Source organism: Solanum stenotomum, chromosome 2 (genome assembly GCF_019186545.1).
Source record: "Solanum stenotomum isolate F172 chromosome 2, ASM1918654v1, whole genome shotgun sequence".
In the NCBI taxonomy this organism is placed as follows: Eukaryota; Viridiplantae; Streptophyta; class Magnoliopsida; order Solanales; family Solanaceae; genus Solanum; species Solanum stenotomum.
The window spans coordinates 22,224,438-22,247,416 of record NC_064283.1 but is presented as its reverse complement, the minus strand read 5'-3'; the positions used below and the strand labels follow the sequence as shown (position 1 = coordinate 22,247,416).

Here is a 22,979-nt window from a genome sequence, read left to right as displayed (position 1 = left end):
CACGGGAGATTTTCCTGAAAATGCCTGGAATTGTATCAGAGTTACCCGTAGGTTCTCTTTTCCTTTTGACAAGCAATTATGAATCTCATTTTATTTTATGTTTTCCGATTTTGGATGCCTCTGCATGCCATCAACGTTGGTTGTTGTTGCTCGAAATCATAGCATAGTATTTAGCATAAGCATTGACTTGATCATTTGATTTGGTTTTCGTTCTCATACCAAAAATGCAGAAGCAAACAATAGACGAAGATCTGATGTTTGAAATGCTGAAAAACAACTTGAAGTTAATATGGGATCTTTGTGTGTTAGATGGCTTGAACTCACAACCTTAGAGTTGAAAGTGAGGGTGCTTATCATCGGAGCAGCTCGCTCTTGTCTGTAATTAGCATTGTTGTTAAGCTGTAATGAATAGAATATCTTACTTGAGTTGTCACATTTCGTTTTACATATGATCTTCGGCAGTAATAAATCATTGAACAATTAAACAAACTAAGTTACTCGGACTCTTCAAAAATATTGCATCATCCATGTTGGGATCCTTAAAAAATGCACTACTTTAGAAGGAACAGTGTGATAACATTTTTGAAGAGCCCGAGCAAGATAGATAGGAACTGTATATATGATTCTAGCTTTCTACTTAATTACGTGGCTCAATTGCATTTTAAGCAAAATCTGGATACACCATCGATCCTTTTTATTCTAATTTGGTTCTCCTATGGGTGTTAATGAGTCCATGAATACAAGGTAGATATGGAAAGATGGTTCGAAGTCCTTCATCAAGATATAGAAGGTTGGGCGGGTCGGGTTAAATTTGGGCAGGTTAAAATGGGTCAAGACTATAAATGGGCCAAGACCTCACCCAACCCAAATTTGTTTGGGCCATAATGGGTTAGGTAACGGGTTAGTAACAGGTTATTATTCGGGAAAATTGTATATAATAGCAAACTATTAATTCAAATTAAATGTTATAAACATAGTTTGATTTAATTGTACCTCATAGCAAACTGTTGCTATTTCGCCTCTCTCCCTGGTGAATCTCGCTCGCCACTCTCGTTCTCGCTGGGCAGTCTCGCTCGCCTCTCTCACTTTTATACAAACACAAATGTATAAAATGTGTTTGTGTTTGTATAAAGCAAGAGAAAATTGTATATGTACATATATTTTCGTTCCCCTCTCCCACATCTCGCTCGCCACTCTCCCAGATCTCACTCGCCTCTCTCATTTTATACAAACACAAATGTATACATTGCATTTGTGTTTGTATCAAGCGAGAGAAAATTGTATATACAAATACAAATGCATATATTTTCTTCATATACACTTATGATTATACAAGTACGATCTTTCCTTGCCCAGTTTTCTTTTGTCTTTCTCTCTTTATACAAACACAGATTATACAATTGATTCTCTTGTATATGTATATCGAAACAGATTATACAATTTCTTCTTTTGTATATATGTATAGCGAAATAGCCATAGCAAACATAACGTTTGCTATGGAGCGCAATTATGCAAACTATAGTTATAGCATACAAATATCATTTTTGTGTTTGCTATATGTGAAAGTTGCTCATATAATTCAACCCGCCCAATTTTTACTAAGTTTTAATACCTTTATTTGTTATTTTATAAGTTTTTAGTACCTAATAAAAAAATCTTTATTATAACTAGATATAACATATAAAATATAAAATAAATTATATAATATTTTAACAAGATTTTTCGAAAATCAGTTTGAGTTACATATCAACTCAATTTTTAAGGAATTTTTACATAAATAATATATTTTATTTGATTAATTACGCTTTTAAGTGTTACTTTATTTTTATTATCATATATGACATAATTTTAGCTTTAATAACTATTTGTTATAAATCTGTATTAAGTTGTATTAAAATTGAATATTAGGTGAAGTTCTGAAAAATTGTATTAAAATTGTATCAAAAAGTGTATTAAATATAAACAATAGTGGGCGGCTTGTTTACAAAAAACCATATTAGATACTTTGCATCTTACTTGACTTTACTTTTACTTTATTACTTTACTTTACTACCTATACAGAAAGGAGAGTGGAGCGGCTTGTTTACCTTGGATTAGGGAGTATTTAAGGGGTTTCTTTTAGTGTTAGCATTGTTGTGCATGTACATTTATGCTTTTAAAAATGTACTTCTATTTTGATTGCCTTAAAAGCCTAAGCTTAACTAGCTACTTAAATGGTATTTTTGGTATTTACTATTTGTATGTGTTGATGTCTTTTGCATATGATGAAGGTTAAATGGTCTAATAGACTATGTACTTGTATGAGTTTGTATTATGAACCATTCTACTTAACTCTTTATCAATTGAACTCTTAAACTTAATAAAAAACAATTTATCAACCCCTTTAACCATTGACTAGACTTACGTGGCATCAACATGGTTGAGTTGGCAAAAGTGTGTGAATTCACTCTTGTTAAGGCGAGTGACTATCCTATTTAAGTTTAAAAAATACTTTAAAAAATTATAATAATAATTTTTTAAAAAAGAATTAACTAAAAAAATCTTTCTTCTTAAGCCACTGCAGCTGTATTTAAACAAACGTTATGGGTTATAAGGAGTTTCCCATCGTCTCCTTTTAGCTCTGGATTTTTTCCGTCTTCCGATCGACATAGCTCCGCATTTTTATAGTCATGCTGCTGACTAGCTTTAGACTTCATATTATCTGCATTAGTTTTTAGCTTTTGTATCTCGTTGTCCATACTGTCCACTTTTATACAAAGTGTAGTTATGGCTTTGAGTATCTCTTCCATTGTATTTTCGTTCTCAGTCTGAGTAGCTTTGTCTTGATAAGTAATCTGCAATAACATTCTTATCAGTTTTTATTACTTCAATTGTAAATGTGAAATTTAATATATTTAATACCAATCTCCTTATTTCTTTTGTTGTTACCGAATCTTGTATTTTTCTTGTTAGCCACCATTTTACTTGTGTATTATCTGTTCTTATAATAAATTTGTTATATACAATATATGGTTCAAATGATAATAAACACTTATATACTGAATATAATTCTTTTCTATTTATTTCCCATTTTATTTCTGTATTATTAAACGTTCCTGAATAATACCTGCAATGATGTTCTATCGTAGTATGAGTTTGTATTATGAACCATTCTACTTAACTCTTTATCAATTGAACTCTTAAACTTAATAAAACACAATTTATCAACCCCTTTAACCATTGACTAGACTTACGTGGCATCAACATGGTTGAGTTGGCAAAAGTGTGTGAATTCACTCTTGTTAAGGCGAGTGACTATCCTATTTAAGTTTAAAAAATACTTTAAAAAATTATAATAATAATTTTTTAAAAAAGAATTAACTAAAAAAAGCTTTCTTCTTAAGCCACTCCACCTCCATTTTTAGCCATCTCCATCTCATCTCCATCCATGTCTGACCCCTTTTTCTTTCTTCTTCACACTCTTATCATCTTCTTTAGCAGATCTTGTCATTGGCACCTCCTTGAATCAATTGATTCACCGGCAGAGGGAGAGAGCGGAGGTGATTGTGCTCACCGAAGACCACTAATTCGCAATGGAGTGAGAGAGAGACGGTGCAGGTCAGTGGAAGGAGAATGAGGCGGGTGAGGGTGGGATCTGGTCACAACAACAAAGAGGTTTTTCCTGTCAGATCTGATGGCCATGCCAGTGGCGGAGCCAGAATTTTCAATAAGAGGGTTCAAAATCCGAAGGAGTAAACATACGAACTAGTCGAAGGGGGTTCGACATCTATTATATACATCTAAAAAATAATGTTAACCATGTATATATAGTAATATTTTCCCCCAAAGGGGGTATGAAGCCCCTAAAGACATGCTGGCTCTGCCCCTGGCCATGGTGTGGCGGAGATGAAGAGGGGTGAGGAAGAGAGTACATGTGGTGGCCGTCAAGATTTGCGACAGTGACAGAGATGAAGACGACGATGAAGGCTTTAGATTTTAACGGTTTCAAGGTGGGAATGAGGAGATAATGTATGTAGTTTCAAACTTTACTTTTAAAGAATAAATTTAAAATTTCTTATTTTATCTTTTATTAAATAATTTTGGTTAATAGTTTTAAAAAGTAGTTAATAAAGATAGTTATGACATGTCATTAATTTAGGTGACGTGGATTTGACATATCATTTATTTAAGGGCGGGTGAACTACATACATGATAAGAGGGGTTTAAAAATCTCCTTTTGATTGAGTGCAAGGGTTCAGTTGATAAGGGGTTAAATAGAGGGATCCATAATACAAACACATACAAGTATAACGATTCATTAGACCATTTCGCATATGATGAATAAATGACAGTATAACCTAATTTAACTCATTAAAAGATCCTCAAAGTTGTTAACTATTCCATTTGAGAAAAGGCCCAAAATAGGCCCTCATCTTTGAGTTAAGACTCAAAGTCATTCTTGAGTTTTCACATGGAGCACTAATAGTCCCACATGTTTGTAATATTTGTGCACTTTTAGTCCTCCCTCAAACTTTTGCCTATTTTTTAACATTGATTTTATCCAAAATTTATGTATGAAATGTTTAATCGTCTTTTTATATATTTAATATAAATAAGAACTCAATTTGGGAGAAGGTGAGAATAAGAACATCTAGTTTAGAAATTAATAAAACTTAAATACATATTAATTTGCAATATTACGAATCTTACCAAATTTTGATACGTTAAAGTACGTCTAGATATATGTATCTTGAAATACATGAAGTCAAAATCAAGTGTAACTTGTTCTATATACATTGTATTCAAATGAATTCGCATGTATCTATGATGCATAGACAAATCTCGCTGGCCACTCTCCTATCTCACTCGTGTATATGATATCTCAGGTACATGTGAATCACACTAGATACATGAACCACTTTAGATACATGTATCATGTATTTGGAATACATAAATAAATCCCCCTCGTCTCCCTCTTGTTTTCGCTCGTCTCTATCCCTATGTTAGTATATCTGATAGTAAAAATTAAAACACGTATCTATCTAAATATATATGACTTGAAATTTGATATAAAATTATTAATTAGTGAAATAAAATGTAGTTATTTCAAACTAGAGAGAATTAGTAAATATGATACAAATATTTGTATAATTAGATAATTTTTCCTTCCTGAAAGAGTACGTCAAAATACTTATTCACCATTTCTTGTGTGACAACATAGATGAGGAACCCTTTAGCTAACAGTTTAATCCCAATGAAAAAAAAAAGATAAAATGCAAGATCAATTTTAGTATAAAGTCTAATCAAGGTAATATATACCACTACTAATTTATGTGTGTTAATAATTTTCCCATAGTGATTAGTTAAGTTTAGTCCATATAGCTTTTCTAAAAATAAACTAAACAAAATAAAAATAACCCTGCCAAAAAACACCCACATAGAATTGATTCCTTCTTGACCACTCAAGTTTGGAGAGAGAGAGAGAGATTAGGCACCCGAGTCCAACTTTTGACTGGAAAATACTCCCCTCTCGAGACAAAATCAAGGAGGAAAAGAAAAACTTCAAAGTGACATCAAATCTTAGTAACATTACGGGTGTGTTTGGTATGGAGGAAAACATTTTCTTGAAATTGTTTTTCAATTTTCTCATTTTGGTTGACTTAAAATGTTTTTCAAATCAACTTATTTTTCTTAAATATAAGAAAAATGACTTCTCTTCCAAAATTAAAGAAAACAGTTTCCAAAACTCTACTCCATCCTTTCATTTTTTTTTACCCTACCCCATACCACTTACTTGTCCTCTCCATTCAAAAAGTAAATTAAAATTTTTAAATTTTCTTATTTTTTAAATTTCAAATATATTTTCATTCCTACTCCAACTCAGCCCCCCCGCCCCCCTCACCATAAAAAAAGTAAAAAAATTAAAAATTAGTTTTGAAAAATGTTTCAAATTATAATATTTTTTTACCTCACCCAACCCCTACCCTACCCCTCCCCAAAAAAAATCTTCTGAAAAATATTTCAAATTTATTTTTTAAAATTTTTTACGCCACTCCCTCCGCCATCCTCAACTAGGCCACCCCACCCAGGCCATTCCCATCAATTTTGTTTTTAAAAGAAAAAATATTTTTGGGGAATATTTCAAATTTTAAAAAAATTCATTTTTTACGCCACCCCACCCGAACACCCCTACCCCCAAGCGACCCTGTCAAAAAAAAAATCTTAAAAAAATTGTTTTTGAATTTCTTTTTCCTAAGTCAGATCTCAGGGTCGGATTTCGGAACGGTCATCGAGGTCTTGTCCTAGTTTGAGTGTAGGGGTCGGATCTTAGGTCAATTACCGGGATTGATTTTCGGATCAAAAATTATTTTCCTAAAAGCGTATGTTTTAGTCTCAAGCCGAAAATGAAGATATTTTCTGAAAAATTATTTTTCATTACCAACCAAACATTAAAAAATATTTTCTACTCACCAACCAAACATGAGAAAATAAGTAGGAAATCCACTTGTTTTCCAAGAAAATATTTTCTATGAAAACATTTTCCTTCGTACAAAACACACCCTACATTTTACAAAAATTTCAAGCAACATCAATGATATGGACTTGCACAAACTACAATCATTAAAAAGGTGTTAGATTTAATTCAAGGAAGTAATAATTCTTGAGCGATAACCATATGTATCATGAACAAGTGCTATTGCTTGATTTGTAGTACTTGTACCCCATAAATCATAATGTTATTTTTGTATCGACGGGGGATTGTTTTGTGGATACAAGGAGGAAATTCTTGCTCAGATACCCGTGAGTCGGTCTTATTAGGTTGAATTTCAATTCATTGATATTACTACATGACATTCCATATATAAAGAACGGGCTTATTTTTCACGTTATAACTTTCAACTTCCCCGCTAAATTTTTTGGATGTTGTCCCTATTGTTCATCTTGTATTTCTAAGATACTTAGAACAAAACTTTGAAGAACTTGGTAAAAAACAACAAAGTTTAAAGAGTAATTTCAAAACTAGAAAATTAAAACTAGTAGAGAAAATAGAATCAGAAACAGATTAGAAACAATATACAAAATATTTTTCTCAAAGAAGAAAATCGAGCCCACTAAATGCAAAGTGTCCCCTTAAGGAAATTATTTCCCTCAAGTACCCGAGGTTAATGGAATATATTCTCCCAGGATAGAACGATCTTACTCACCAGTGTATCGGTACCTAAAACCACGGTGTCAGCGAACCACTCAACGGTAGTAAAGTAAACTTAGAACACTAGATTTAGTTGTCGTAGAAGAAGTCCAGAAAATTGGTTCTTTTAAAATGAGAGAAAATCCCTCAATTTATAGAAAACAAAAGGTAGTGTGAAAATGTTCTTATTGTGCCATATCGGAAAGGTCACAACCCTTTGGAAAAGTCACAATCTTTCGAAAAAGTCACAACCTTTCATAAAAGTCATAAATTTTTATAAAAGTTACAACTTTTCATAAAAGTCATAACTCTTCATAAAAGTCGCAACTCTTCAATTTCCATTCACACCTTTTAAAACCCAATAATCCCCCGCATGAATGGGGAATGACTCCAAAATAAAGAAACTGACAAGTGTCTGTACTTTACAAGCAAGACTTAATTGCATCTGGATAAGTAGATTTCCCTTTGAACTATCCATAGTGAACATATGTCGGATATACTCGGGCAATCGGTAGATTCGATATCTTTGAACAATCAAGCTTTGGTGTTTACCTAGACAACCATATGTCACACAATCAACCCTTTACCATTTATGGTTCTTACGGTTGTGTTCGTTTCAGCCATGAAAACCTCCTATTTTCATGAGTGTATAGAGAGATGGGCTTTTGACAATCATCCTCTTTGAAGCGGCTTACACTTCACACTCACATAGGTGATTTCTAAACGTGTTATCGTGTAGATACACTATTTGGTCAAATCTTCCAAACTTAGCAAATCATTAAAAACTTTAAGCTTTATTAAATCATTAACAAGCCTTAATGTTGTATCCTTGTTCCTGAGCATTGTCTTCATCATTAAAATGGATTGAGTTGGTTGACAATGTTGAACCGTTAGTCACAACTTTGTTTTTCTCCTTGAACCTAGCTTTTGGGATCTCCAGTCTGTTAGGTAGAGTTACTGTCATGATGACTTGTCCTAAGCCGTAAACCCATTCCCTTAGATGATCTTTCAACTTTATCTCTAGTTAGGCCTTTTTGTAAGTGGATTCGACACATTATCCTTTGACTTTACATAGTCAATTGTGATAATTCCACTAGAGAGTAGTTTTCTAACGGTATAATGTCTATGTCTTATATGACGAGACTTTCCATTATACATCATGCTTCATGCCCTACCTATTGCATCTTGACTATCAAAATGTATGCATACTGATGCAAAAGGCTTAAACCAAAAAAAGAATATCTATCAAGAAATTCCGGAGTCTTTCAACTTATTCACCGACCTTATCTATAGCACCTAGCTCAGAGACCATTGTAGAGCTAGCGATACATGTCTTTTTGGAAGATTTACAAGAGACTGCTCCTCCTCCAATAGCAAATACATATCCACTCATGGATTTTACTTCATTTGATCTCGGTGATCCAATTTGCATCATTATATCCTTTCAATACTGCTGAATATTGTTATAATGCAAGACATAGTTTTGAGTATTTTTAAATACCCCAAAACCTTTTTCATTGCCATCCAATGAGTTCGATTGGGATCACTCGTGAACCAACTCAGATCATTAATAGCGCATGCTATACTTATCGCGTACACTTCGTGATATACATCATACTTCTCAATACTCTAGCACAATCCAATTGTGAGTCACTTTCTCCTTACTCTTTTGAAATGCAAAGCTCACATTTATTGGAGTTTTGACAATATTGAAATTCAAATATTTGAACTAGTCAAGTACCTTTTCAATGCAATGAGACCGTGGCAATGCTAAACATTATGGAGTTCTAAAGATTCTTATACCTAAGATCGCATCAGAAACTCTAAGATCTTTCATATCAAACTTGCTTTCTAGCATACTTTTAGTACCATTTATGTCATTAGTGTCTCTACTGATGATCAAAATGTCATCAATATACAAACAAACAATGACCTTGTGATTTTAATGTAAACACATTTATCACTTCCATCATTCTTAAATCCATTTTCCAACATGGTTTGGTCAAATTTGTTATGTCATTGTTTGGGTGCTTGTTTTAGTCCATAAAGTGACTTAACAAGTTCACACACTTTCTTTTCTTTACCAGGAACCACAAAACCCTTGGGTTGTTCCATGTAAATTTCTTCCTCTAATTCTCCATTTAAGAAAGTTGTTTTCACATTTATTTGATGAATTTGGAGGTCATATACCGCAGCTAATAATATCAACATCCGAATGAATGTAATCCTAGTTACTGACGAGTATGTGTAGACAAAATCAAGACTTTTTTTTTTGTCTAAAGCCTTTGACAAAAAGTCTTGCTTTATATTTGTCAACAGTTCCATCGACTTTTATTTTCCTTCTAAATATTCATTTGAACCCAAATATTTATTTCCTGGAGGAAGATCAACCAACTTCTAATAGGATTGCTCAAGATTGAACCAATCTCACTATTGACACCATCTTCCCAAAAAGATGAGTCCACATAAGACATAGAAAATGTTACAAAATCATATTCGAAGGTAGTAGATGTCCTTTGACATTTACAACACATATGAATCTCTTTATTAAGTACATTCTCCTTTCGTTCATTCCAAGGTCTTTTAGACATTTCACTAGACTACTCAAGTCTAATTTTAAAGTCCACAGTTCTTAGGTCCTATTTTAATCCTTTTAGGAATAGGAACTTGGATTTTGGCTAGACATCCCCACACTTTGAAATATTTCAAGTTGGATTTCCTTCCTTTCTATTTCTCATATGAAATAGATTATGTCCTGAACAAACAAAGTTGCTTTTTTTCTGAAAAGACAATTTTTTTGTTGTTCCCTTTTGCAGTAAGGATAGTTCCTCCACATAAGTTTGGCGGTAAACTTGAACTTATAAGTAATGCATTCATCTTTTCTTTCAACGTTCGATTTTCCATTAGATTGAGGTGAATAGGACGACAGTTGATGGATAATTCCACTTTTCAAACATATTTCTATAAAATGAGATTTATAATATCCATCCCTATCACTTCTTATCTTTTTCCTAATTGATTTTCAACTTCAATATTATATTTTCTAGACGTTTCTATTGTTTTATCCTTACCATTCAGCAAATAGACATAGTCGTTTCTAATGCAATTGTCTATGAAAGTTATGAAATACTTTTTCCCACCACGAGATGGTGTTGACTTATATCACAAATGTTAGTGTAAATCAACTCAAAGGGATTAGAATTCTTTTCAACAGATTTATAAGAATGCTCAGCATACTTAGATTCCACACAAACTTGACATTTTTATTTATGGCACTCAAAGTTAGGCAAAACTTCAAAGTTGATCAGTTTTCCTTACAAGGTTTTGTAATTGACATGTCCTAAGTGTTCATGTCACAAACAGTTTGACTCAAGCAAGTAAGAACAAATAAAAATATTGAGTTTGGAAAGCTCTCCATGAGGTAGTTTTTTTTCACAAATATTTGTTCCTATTTCTTATAATTTTGCGTGATACAAACATTGTTTAGAATCATCACCTTGCCAAATGTCCTTTTTAGAAGGACCTTCTCATAACTTTCAATTTGATTGTTATAGAATTACCCATGAACAAAGTTTCATCGGATCCAATAAAGGCAATATAATCCAAATGCTTCTTTTACAAAACATGACAAATGACTATTCACCAATATTCATGTCTATACAAATACTTTTATTTTAATAGACATATCTTTTCATGAAAAATCACAACATTTTAAGTGACACTTTTTCATAAAAGAACACAATTATTTTAAACAAGTATATATATAATTTGGTAGTTTCATACTAGTCACACCATATACTAGTAAAAAAAAAACTCAACAACCACAATATCAAATATACTCCAAGAATTTTGTGGGTCTATAATACAAAAGTATCATTGAATTTCATATCTATTGCTCTAAATTTAAATTAGACACCAAGTCTAATTTTATCTTTATCATAAGCAAAGAATCCCACATTTTAAATAATTTGAAAATAGTTTTTCCACATATTTGTTTTCCATACTATCAAAATGTCATCGGCAATATGAAACCTCTTTTGAAAACATTATTCTACAAAAGAATTTTAGTGCTTCAAATTCCTTTGACAATCTTTACATAATGTCAAAGTTCATTCCATAGAGACACCTATTGCAGGCACAAAATCACAAACTTTAAGTCATTGGTCTTTCTTTAATCACAACGAGACATACCACTTAGTATTTAGAATACAAACAAAAACTTTTGTACATTTTTTTCTATTTAACAATGAAGTTTGTAGAAAATCAAAAGTACAACACTGGCTTATTAGGTGAACTTTTCATATTCTTCAAACCAATTGCATAGTCCAATTTATCCAGAGTAGAAAACAACAAAAGTTTTTAGTCTACAACAATCAGACACAATCTAATTTCACACGGAGTACAAAACTACAAAGTTTTTTATTTCTCCAAACAGATAAAACATATTCTTAGATTATCACATAACAATGCTTTTCTTTTCAAATAGCCTTCCAACTATAACAGTTTGACATACTATTTTATCAAACAAAAATGTGCATCTCTCATCCTGCAAACTAAAGAATTTTAAAGGCAATACTATTTGCCAAGGAAAATTAATTCCAAAACATATGGTTTGGAAATCTTTTTCCAAAGACATACATGATAAATATCAAAACTGTTAACTTTTAGAAGCTATTTTCTCCTTAGATAAATAATAAGAAAGTTACTTGGTGTAATCTTTAACCGAAATACCACCAATTCTTCTAGTACATTCTCACTTCGACCTTCTAAACAAAGCACCGAATTCTGGAGAAGCAGTGCATTAATCTTCTACATCCATGATTTGTTTCCCTCAATCAGTAGAATACAATAGAAATACCAATAGTATATTAATTTCCTTAAGAGTATTGTTCATCCTGTATTCCTAAGATACTTAGAACAAAATTTTGAAGAACTTTGTAAGAAACAACAAAGTTTAAAGAGTATTTTCAAACCTATAAAATTAAAACTAGTAGAGAAAAAAAATAAGAAAAAAATTAGAAACAATATACAAAATATTTTTCTCAAAGAAGAAAATCGAGCCCACTGAATGCGCAGTGTCCCCTTAAGGAAATTATTCCCCTCAAGTACCCGAGGTTAATGGAATATATCCTCTCAGGATAGAACGATCTTACTCACCAGTGTATCGGTACCAAAAACCATGGTGTCATGGAATGATGAGTCCACAAATTGAACTCATTTAGGGATATATTTTGATAGAATTAGTGTCCTCAAATTCATATTCTATCTCAATATCTGATGAAAACCCTTAAGTTTAAGGTATTTCGAGTTTAAGGGAAACCATGAACACTACTTAGCAAAAAGGAAACAAAGGCGTCTGAAAGAACGAACAAATGAAGATCTGAGTATCACCGAACCCATTTAGCGAGTCGCGAAAAGGTCTTATCCTCGCCTTTTGTTCTAGTGTGCTAAGCCTTGAAGGAAAGGATCAAATCGGTGATGAAAAGGACCAGTCGGCATATCGCTGAGCAATTCTGCGAAGTAGTACTATGTCGCCCAATGATCCAAAACACGACGATGCTGAAGGATAGAGCAAGACGACGATGAAACCTACCAAAGGGCGGATCACCAAGTTAATCGGCGATCTCGACTAACGACGCTGAATGATCTGCTGCAACACAGATTTTTGAAAATTATAAATACTCGTTGAGAGTTGTAGCTTAATATCTAATTTTTAATATAGAATTTTTAACATAGAATTTTGAGTTCTAAGTTTAGAGAGGGTTTTGAAGAACTTGAAGATTCAAAGGGTTTCAACTCCAAGAATTTGGACTTGGGTCTTGTGGATTCTTCATTCTTTTCTTGTTTTGAGACTTAAATCTTCATACCCATTTGAATGCAAACTCATTTTGGTATAAATTTCTATCTCTATTACATGTCTAGCTAAAACCACAATTCTTGGGGTGTGATTTTGTGAATATGCATTAGATTATCTGTTGGGTCTTGCTTGTTGATGGTTTATTTGTTGTGTAAATGTGATTGCATTTAGTAGTTGTGGTGGAACTTAATGAAATCATAGTTGCAAATACGATTTCACCTTTGTGTTTTCAGCTTGCTTGAGAGAGAGGTCATAAAACTAAGACTACTAAATTGATGGCCGGTGGGAGTGGGTCGACATGAGGTTTAGCTCGAGAGAATGAACCCTAGTCCTTCTCCCACACACTTAGCTCGAGAGAGTGAGTGGGCTAAAGAGGAGGTTGTTCTTCATGTGGCAAGTAGGTGTTCGAGAGGAACCCATTTGATTCGGGGTAAGTTGCTCGAGAGAGAATTTACCCCACTATAGTCTAGCCTAGTCACAAATATTCACCGGATTTATTATCAAAAGCATGTACCCAATCGTTTAGTTTATCCCGTATTTCTCTCATATCCCAAGAATCCCATCTCCTTGATTAGTACTCTTTGCATTTGTGCTATTTTTGCTTATTTGTCACAAACCCCCATTGATAATTGACGCTTGCGTCACCCCTTAGATTTAACATGTTTACATTCGATAATGTTTTTAGTTATGACTAACTAGAACATAATTTTATTTTTCTATTAATTCTCAAGCCCACTCCCTTGGGACTCGACTCGAACCCTTGGTTGGGTTACTTTACTATTGTACGATCGTAGACACTTGCATTGGAAGTTGTGTCTTGATTACGCAAGCATCAGCGAACCACTCAACGGCAGTAAAGTACAATTAGAATGCTAGATTTAGTTGTAGTAGAAGAAGTCCAGAAAATTGGTTCTTTTAAAATGAGAGGAAATCCCTCAATTTATAGAAAACAAAGGGTAGTGTGAAAAGGTTCTTATTGTGCCTTACCGGAAAGGTCACAACCGTTTGGAAAAGTTACAATCTTTCGTAAAGGTCACAACTTTTCATAAAAGTCACAACTTTTCATAAAAGTCACAACTCTTCATAAAAGTCGCAACTTTTCATAAAAGTCACAACTCTTCATAAAAGTCACAATTCTTCATTTTCCATTTACACCTTTTAAAACTCAACAGTCCCTACATTTCACCATCTTCGAAGGAGGAAAGAATATCTTAATGAATACCTTAATTAACTCTTCCCAAGTAGTGATTGAGTTCCTTGGTAATTCAGCCAACCATTTTGAAGATTTCCCATTAGAGAGAAGGGAAAAGAGCCTCAATAGGATGGACTCTTGGGTGATATTCTTGAAAATAAATGGACCACATGCATCCACAAAGTTGTGAATATGCTCATAGGGATCCTCATGAGCTAGACCCCTAAATATTTTCTTTATTTAGAGCAATTGAAGAATGGTTCTGGTTACATGAAATATAACATTCCCCACAATTGGGGGTAACCGAATAGCTCATGTGCTTCCTATAGCATTGAAATTCACATCATCATTTTTCTCATATTGGCTAGAATCATTGTTTTCAATGACACGCATGTTGTCACCTATAAAGAGAAAAACAATGTAACAAATGGTAAGATTATTCTTCTACATTAAATCAGTTCAAAAATTACTTCAGTAAAAGAATTCAAAGCACCACTCTTCGGCAACTGCGCCATTTTTTATAATGCTCAAATTACTTGTAAAACCATTAAATAAGCAAATTGTTGTTAGCAATCGAATTACCTAGTGTATGAGGTCAGGGTCAACTCCCACAAGGAGTGGTATATGAAAGAATTCAATTATGAAGTCAAATTGTGTAACATCCGATAATTTGAAATAACTATAGAGAAGCTGGAAATGGAAATAGTCATTTTTTGAAGGAATTTAAAATCTGGAAATTTGGTCAAGTGTGAGAAAACGTGAGTTTTTGGCCAACTTTGAGCAGTCATAACTCCTAGTTCATGATTAGTTAGGTGTAGTTCCAGTTATTTTTGCGAAGCTCATGGAACGATCTTTCCAACGCCACCAAATTTGCCCAATTCTGGGTTTGTATGAGGGAGTTATGCCCTTTGGAAGTAGGGTAGTTGGCAGGGAAATCCGTCCGGAAATTTTAAGGGTATTTTGGTCTTTTCCCTAACCAATTCTTTTGGTTATATTGTTGTGTTAGACTGATTTTTAGATCAGTTTGTCCCATTTTAAAAGAGTGAGAGTGAGAGTAAGAGTTAGGGTTCTTGAGAGAAAATGAGAAGAAGAGGAGAAAAGAAAAGAAGAAGCAAGGATTCATCAAGATCGTCGGGGATTTCGTCGGGGGTGATCCCTATTAAAGTATGTGAGTTCATAGTGTTGAGGTTGATCCTTTCCCCCACACGCGAAACTCGTTTTATTTTCAAGAAAAGATTGGTTGTGTTGTTGAAGTTGTTGGTTGTGTTGTTGATTGTGTTGTTGAAGTTCTTGTTGATTTGGGACATGATTTGTTTGTGTTTTTGAGTTGAATCTCTTGTATGTTGAGGGATTTTATGATCTTTAGTGCTTGGGGATGGAACCAATGAAGTTAAGGAGGTTTAGAGTTGGAAAAATGAAGAAGAAAAGTCGAGTTTTCTAGGGAAAGGGGTGGCACGTCGCGCCTGCCAGTGCGCCCCAAAAGGGACTCTAAAGTCCAGCCTTTGGGGCAGTGCACCTAGCAGAGAGCCAGCAGGCCTCTTCTGAGCTTCGAGGGCTGGCGCTCCGCGCCTTGCAGAGCGCCAAGGACGCCAAGTTTCCCCATTCTTTTCATACTTTCTCATGCATGTTCCTTGGTATTGTACCTATGTTTTCTAGTTGTTTCCAACACTCCAAAGTCCTTCTAAACGTCAAGAACTCATCCATAAACGTGTGATTATATACCTTGAATCCATAATCCAATTCAAGGCAAGTTCGGATCAAAGTCAAGTGAAGTTAAGGGTCAAGTCTAGTAGCTAAAGAAGCAAGTCAAAGTAAGTCTTTAAAGTTTTTCAAGAGTCTTTATTGAACGTTTTAACTTTGTTTTAAGGTTCAAGTTTCAAGTCAAGCAAAAAGTAAAGAGTTTCAAGATAAGTAAAGAGTCTCAAGTTTCAAGTTAAGTAAAGAGTATCGAGTTTCAAGTTAAGTCAAGAGTTTAAAGTTGAGTTCATTTCTCAAAAGCTATTAGGGAACTAAGTATTCCCAAAGAAGTTTATAAATGCTTTTACATTTGAGTAAGAGGGGAACCATGTTTTCCAAAAGAGCCTTTGGGCTAAGTTTTGAGTAACTACCTCAACTAAAGCAAGATGTGTTNAGAGGGGAACCATGTTTTACAAAAGAGCCTTTGAGCTAAGTTTTGAGTAACTACCTCAACTAAAGCAAGATGTGTTTAAAGACACTTATGAGCCAAAGTATTTTTGAGAGTAGTATTGAGCACTGAATTGGGGACACAAGTTTATATTAACTCAACTCTCCATAAGAACCATGAGCCAACATGGGACTTGACGGGTCATTCTTTTTAGATGACCACGTAAGATTAAGCTAGTGGATCCACTAAGTAAAGTATGGTACTATATCACGGCAAGGTATAGGATGGTCCTTCGGCAACGTGAGGTAAAACGTTGTATCATCACTAGGGCTCATAGTGGTGGTTGTCGGTTAAAGAATCTCCCACAAAAGATATATTACTTTTATATTAGCAAAATTGAGTTCTTATTGTTTTATTATTAACGAACTAAGTTGTTTACACTGTTTTACAAGCTATTTATATATTGCATGTGTCTTATTGCTTTATATATTGAGTTCAGTGATTCTTGAGTCGTACAGAGCCAAGGTAAGTGTTCTCTTGCACTCTTTTCAAGCTTAAGTTGTTGCTTAGTTTTCCAACTCACATATTAGTACATTCCATGTACTGATGCCAATTGGCCTGCATCTTATTATGATGTAAACAAAGGTACCCCGGATCAGCCTCCAGCACGCCGTTGATCTAGTTGAGCACTCCAGAGTCAGTGGTGAGTCTCCTTGCTTTTTGGAGGACTCAGTTGTTTTGTTCTCTTAGTTTTGTTTTATTAGGATGTTGCAGGGTCTGTCCCAACATGCATCTCAGTATTATAGAGGCTTCATAGACAGTCAGTCAGTTGGTTAGTTTTGAGTCTCTCATCTATGTATATATGTAAATATTCTATTTTGGGACTCGAGTTGCCTTTTTGGCTAGATTTTTATCAGTTAAGTTGTTTTATGTCCTTGCATTGCATGGAGTTATTCTGTTGAGTTAGTTTCCGTTGAGTTAAGAAAGCTAGGCCAAGGGTTCGCTTGGAGCCCAGCAATGGTCTTTGAGTGTCGGCCACGTCCAGGGTGTAAGCTCGGGGAGTGACAAACTTAGTATTAAAGCCCTGAGTTCAAGAGTCCTAGGGAGTCTATGAAGCTGTGTCTGTAGAGTCCTAGTTATCGGTGTGAAGCGCGCCATATCTATAATTGGGAGGCTGCAAGATTTAGGAAGGTTTCTCACTTCTTTCACACTCATCTCATGCATTAGAGTTGATCTCTAAAAAGTTTCTTTCTAATTCGTACTTGTGCGTGTTTCAGATAGTCATGCCTCCCCGAAGAGTCTTCCTAGACGTTATGTTGATGAGCAAGAGTTACCTTATGCACCGGGAGTGTAACATTAAGGGTAAGTTTCTAATGCCAAGTTCAGTGAGGCAATCAGAATTCTGAGTCAAGCTGTAACTAATCAGATTGGTCAGCAAAGGGGAGCTCGACATGAAGGAGCTGACACTTCAAGGGTTCGTGAGTTCTTGGGGATGAATCCTCCGAGTTTCATGGGTTCGAGTACTACTGAGGATCCAGAGAACTTCATTGAGGAGTTGAAAAAGATTTTTGATGTGATGCACGTGGAAGATAGTGAGCGGGTTGAACTAGCAGCGTATCAATTGAAGGATGTCGCTAGAACTTGGTTCGACCAGTGGAAAGGGGGCAGAGTTGAGAATGCACCACCTGCGGATTAGGCAGGTTTTGAAGAAGCTTTCTTGGGGCTTTTCTTTCCTCGAGAATTAAGAGAGGCCAAGGTACGTGAGTTCCTCACACTTAAGTAGGAGTCTTTGAGTGTTCATGAGTACAGTCTGAAGTTCACACAACTATTCTGCTATGCTCCGGAGATGGTTGCGGACATGAGGAATATAATGAGTTTGTTTATTGCTGGCTGTCTCGGTTGTCGAGTAAGGAAGGTAGGGCTGCAATGCTTATCGGGGACATGGACATATCAAGGTTGATGGTCTATGTACAATAGGTTGAGGAAGAGAAGCTGAGGGACAGACAAGAGTTCAGAAATAAGAGAGCTAAGACCGGTAATGAGTCCGGGCAGCAGAAAGGTAATTCAAACCGTCCATCCTTTCAGCAAAGGCAAAAGGGACCTGCTTCATTATCTGCTAGAGCACCTGCACCCCGATACAAAGGTGATCATAATGGTCAGAATTTGAAGGATTTCAAGGCTAGACCAGCTCAGCCTTCAAGTAGTGTGGCACAAGGAGGTAGTTTGTTTCCAGAATGTGCTAGGTGTGGTAGAACCCACCCGGGTAAATGTCGCGATAGCCAGACAGGTTGTTTTAAGTGTGGGCAAGCGGGTCACTTCATGAAGGAGTGCCCTAAGAATAAGCAAGGTAGTGGAAATTTGGGCAGTAGGGCTCAATCTTCTTCAGTTGCTCCCCCAAACAGGATGACATCTAGAGGAGTTTCTTCTAGTACCGGTGGAGGAGCAAACCACCTTTATGCAATCACCAGTCGCCATGAGCAAGAGAACTCTCCAAATGTTGTCACTGGTATAATCAAAGTCTTTGCTTTTGATGTGTATGCTTTGCTAGACCCAGGAGCAAGTTTATCTTTTGTAACTCCTTATGTTGCAAATAAGTTTGATGTTCTTCCTGAAAGACTTTGTGAACCCTTTTGTGTTTCTACACCTGTTGGGGAGTCTATTCTAGCAGAAAAATTTTATCGTGATTGTCCTATTTCTATCAATCACAAGAGCACCATGGCTGATTTGGTTGAGTTAGACATGGTAGATTTCGATGTCATTTTAGGTATGGGTTGGCTTCATGCCTGTTATGCATCATTAGATTGTAGAACTTGAGTTGTCAAGTTTTAGTTTTCGAATGAGCCAGTTATAGAGTGGAGTAGTAGTTCAATAGTGCCTAAGGGTTGTTTCATTTCGTACCTTAAGGAAAGAAAGCTAGTTTCGAAGGGTTGTGTCTATCACTTAGTCCGAGTTCATGACTCTAGTGTTGAGATACCTCATTTTTAGTCAGTTCCTATAGTAAGAGAATTTCCAGAAGTTTTTCATGATGATCAACCCGAAATTCCTCCTGAGAGATAAATAGATTTCGGCATAGATCTCATTCCAGATACTCGTCCTATCTCTATTCCGCCTTATAGAATGGCACCAGCAGAGTTGAAAGAGTTGAAAGAGCAGTTGAAAGATCTCCTAGATAAGGGTTTCATTCGACCAAGTGTCTCACCTTGGGGCGCTCCGGTCTTGTTTGTGAGAAAGAAATATGGTTCCCTTAGAATGTGTATAGACTACCGCAAGTTGAATAAGGTTACCATCAAGAATAAGTACCCTCTTCCGAGGATTGATAATCTTTTCGATCAGCTTCAGGGTGCTACCTGGTTTTCAAAGATTGGCCTCAGATCAGGCTATCATCAGTTAATAGTAAGGGGATGTAATATTCCAAAGACAGCTTTCAGAACCAGATATGGTCATTATGAGTTTTTAGTCATGTCCTTTGGTTTGACCAATGCACCGGCAACTTTCATGGACCTTATGAACAGTCTTAAAACCTTATTTAGATATGTTTGTTATTGTCTTTATTGATGACATATTAATCTATTCAAGGAATAAAGAAGATGATGCTAGTCATCTCAGAATAGTTCTTCAGACTCTGAAAGATAAAGAGTTGTATGCCAAGTTCTCTAAGTGTGAGTTTTGGCTCAAGTTTGTGGCATTCCTAGGCCACATTGTGTCCGGTGATGGAATTCAAGTTGATACTCGGAAGATTGATGTCGTGCAGAATTGGCCTAGACCCACATCTCCAACTGAAATTAGGAGTTTCTTGTGATTAGCTAGCTATTATAGAAGGTTTGTTGAGGGGTTTTCGTCTATTGCATCTCCTTTGACAAAGTTGACTCAGAAGACAGTGAAATTTCAATGGTCTGAAGCTTATGAGAAAAGCTTTCAGGAATTGAAAAAAAGGTTGATTTCTGCTCCAGTTTTGACCTTACCAGAAGGTACTCAAGGTTTTGTGGTGTATTGTGATGCATCTAGAATTGGTTTGGGTTGTGTCTTAATGCAGAATGGCAAGGTTATAGCTTATGCCTCCAGACAGTTAAAGGTTCATGAGAAGAACTACCCAACCCATGACTTGGAGTTAGCTGCTATAGTATTTGCGTTGAAGATATGGTGTCATTACTTTTATGGTGTGCATATCGATGTATTTACTGATCACAAGACCCTTCAATATGTGCTTAATCAGAAAGAGCTTAATCTCAGACAAATGAGGTGGTTAGAGTTACTCAAGGATTATGACCTGAGTATTCTTTACCACCCAGGTAAGGCTAACGTTATTGTTGATTCTTTAAGCAGGTTGTCTATGGGTAGCACCGCCCATATTGAAGAAGGAAAGAGAGAGTTAGCAAAAGATGTGCACAGACTGGCATACCTGGGAGTCAGACTTATAGATTCCGCAGAGGGTGGAATAGCGGTGGCGAATGGGGTCGAGTCATCACTAGTGTCAGAAGTGAAAGAGAAACAAGATCAAGATCCCATTTTGCTTGAATTGAAGGAAAATGTTCAAAAGCAAAGAGTATTAGCTTTTGAACAAGGGGGAGATGGTGTATTGAGATATAAAAGTAGATTGTGTGTACATATGGTGGATGGACTCCAAGAGAGGATTATGGAAGAAGCTCATAGCTCCAGATACTCCATTCATCCGGGTTCCACAAAGATGTATCATGACTTGAGAGAAGTTTATTGGTGGAATGGCATGAAGAAGGGCATTGCAGAGTTTGTTGCTAAGTGTCCAAATTGCCAGCAAGTGAAAGTTAAACACCAATGGCCCGGTGGTTTAGCTCAAAGGATAGAACTTCCGGAATGGAAGTGGGAGATGATCAATATGGATTTCATCACAGGGTTGCCAAGGTCTCGTAGACGGCATGATTCTATTTGGGTGATTGTCGACAGAATGACAAAATTAGCTCATTTTCTACCAGTAAAGACTACCCTTTCAGCAGAAGATTATGCCATGTTATATATTCAAAAGGTGGTGAGACTTCATGGAGTCCCAGTCTCCATTATTTCAAATAGAGGTGCACAATTTACTGCACAGTTCTGGAAATCTTTTCAAAAAGGCTTGGATTCAAATGTGAACTTAAGTACTACCTTTCATCCTCAGACTGATGGGCAAGCAGAACACACTATTCAGACTTTAGAAGATATGTTGAGGGCTTGTGTGATCGATTTCAAAGGTAATTGGGATGATCACCTACCTCTCTTTGAGTTTGCCTACAACAACAGTTATCACTCAAGCATCCAGATGGCTCCATATGAAGCTCTTTATGGGAGAAGATGTAGATCTCTTATTGGATGGATTGAAGTTGGTGAAGCACAGTTGATAGGACCATATTTAGTTCACCAAGCTATGGAGAAGGTGAAAGTGATTCAAGAGAGGTTGAAAATGGCACAGAGTCGTCAACAATCCTACACTGATGTTAGGAGAAGGGCGTTAGAGTTTGAAGTAGGCGATTGGGTATATTTGAAGGTTTCACCCATGAAGGGGGTTATGAGGTTTGGTAAGAAGGGGAAACTTAGTCCCCGGTATATAGGACCTTACCGCATAGCCAAGAGGATTGGCAATGTTGCTTATAAGTTGGAGCTACCACAGGAACTAGTAGCGGTTCATCCGGTATTTCACATCTCCATGTTGAAAAAGTGCATAGGCGATCCTTCATTGATCCTACCAACTGAAAGTATTAGGATCAAGGATAACTTATCTTATGAGGAGATTCCTGTTCAGATTTTGGATCGCCAAGTTCGTAGGTTGAGAACGAAAGATGTAGCATCAGTCAAGGTCCTTTGGAGGAACCAATTTGTTGAGGAAGCTACTTGGGAAGCCGAAGAGGACATGAAGAAGAGATATCCACATCTCTTTTAATTCGGAGGAAATGCAAATTAAGGTATTAATTTCCTTCTTAGTGCTCTTTAAATTGTAGTGAGCATGTTGTTATCGTTGTTGTTGTTTGCATGGTTGGTTGTTGGGTATTTGAGTTGATATTACACCCTTAGCCTTGTAAGAGTAACCTCATTCGAGGACAAATATTCCCAAGGGGCAGATATTGTAACATCTAACAATTTGAAATAACTATAGAGAAGCTGGAAATCGGAAATAGTCATTTTTGGAAGGAATTTAAAATCTGGAAATTGGGTCAAGTGTGGGAAAAAGTGAGTTTTTGGCCAAATTTGAGCAGTCATAACTCCTAGCTCAGGATTAGTTAGGTGTATTTAAATTTATGTTTGCGAAGCTCATGGAACGATCTTTCCAACGCCACAAAATTTGCCTTATTCCGGGTTTGTATGAGGGAGTTATGCCCTTTGGAAGTTGGGCAGTTGGAAGGGAAATCCGTCCGGAAATTTTAAGGGTATTTTTGTATTTTCCCTACCCAATTCTTTTGGTTATATTGTTGTGTTAGACTGATTTTTAGATCAGTTTGTCCCATTTTAAAAGAGTGAGAGTGAGAGTTAGAGTTCATGACATAAGAGGAGAAGAAGAGGAGAAAAGAGAAGAAGAAGCAAGGATTCACCAAGATCATCGTGGATTTCGTCGGGGGTGATCCCTATTAAAGTATGTGAGTTCATAGTGTTGGGGTTGGTCCTTTCCCCCACACGCCAAACTCGTTTTATG

At 35.7% G+C, this 22,979-nt stretch overlaps 1 protein-coding gene across 1 annotated transcript in view; it reads left to right on the top strand.

Annotated features, from left to right (window-relative positions):
* The window catches only part of LOC125855812 (uncharacterized), a 149,831-nt gene that overhangs the window by 2,689 nt on the left and 124,163 nt on the right, over window positions 1–22,979 (top strand). The window lies entirely within an intron of this gene.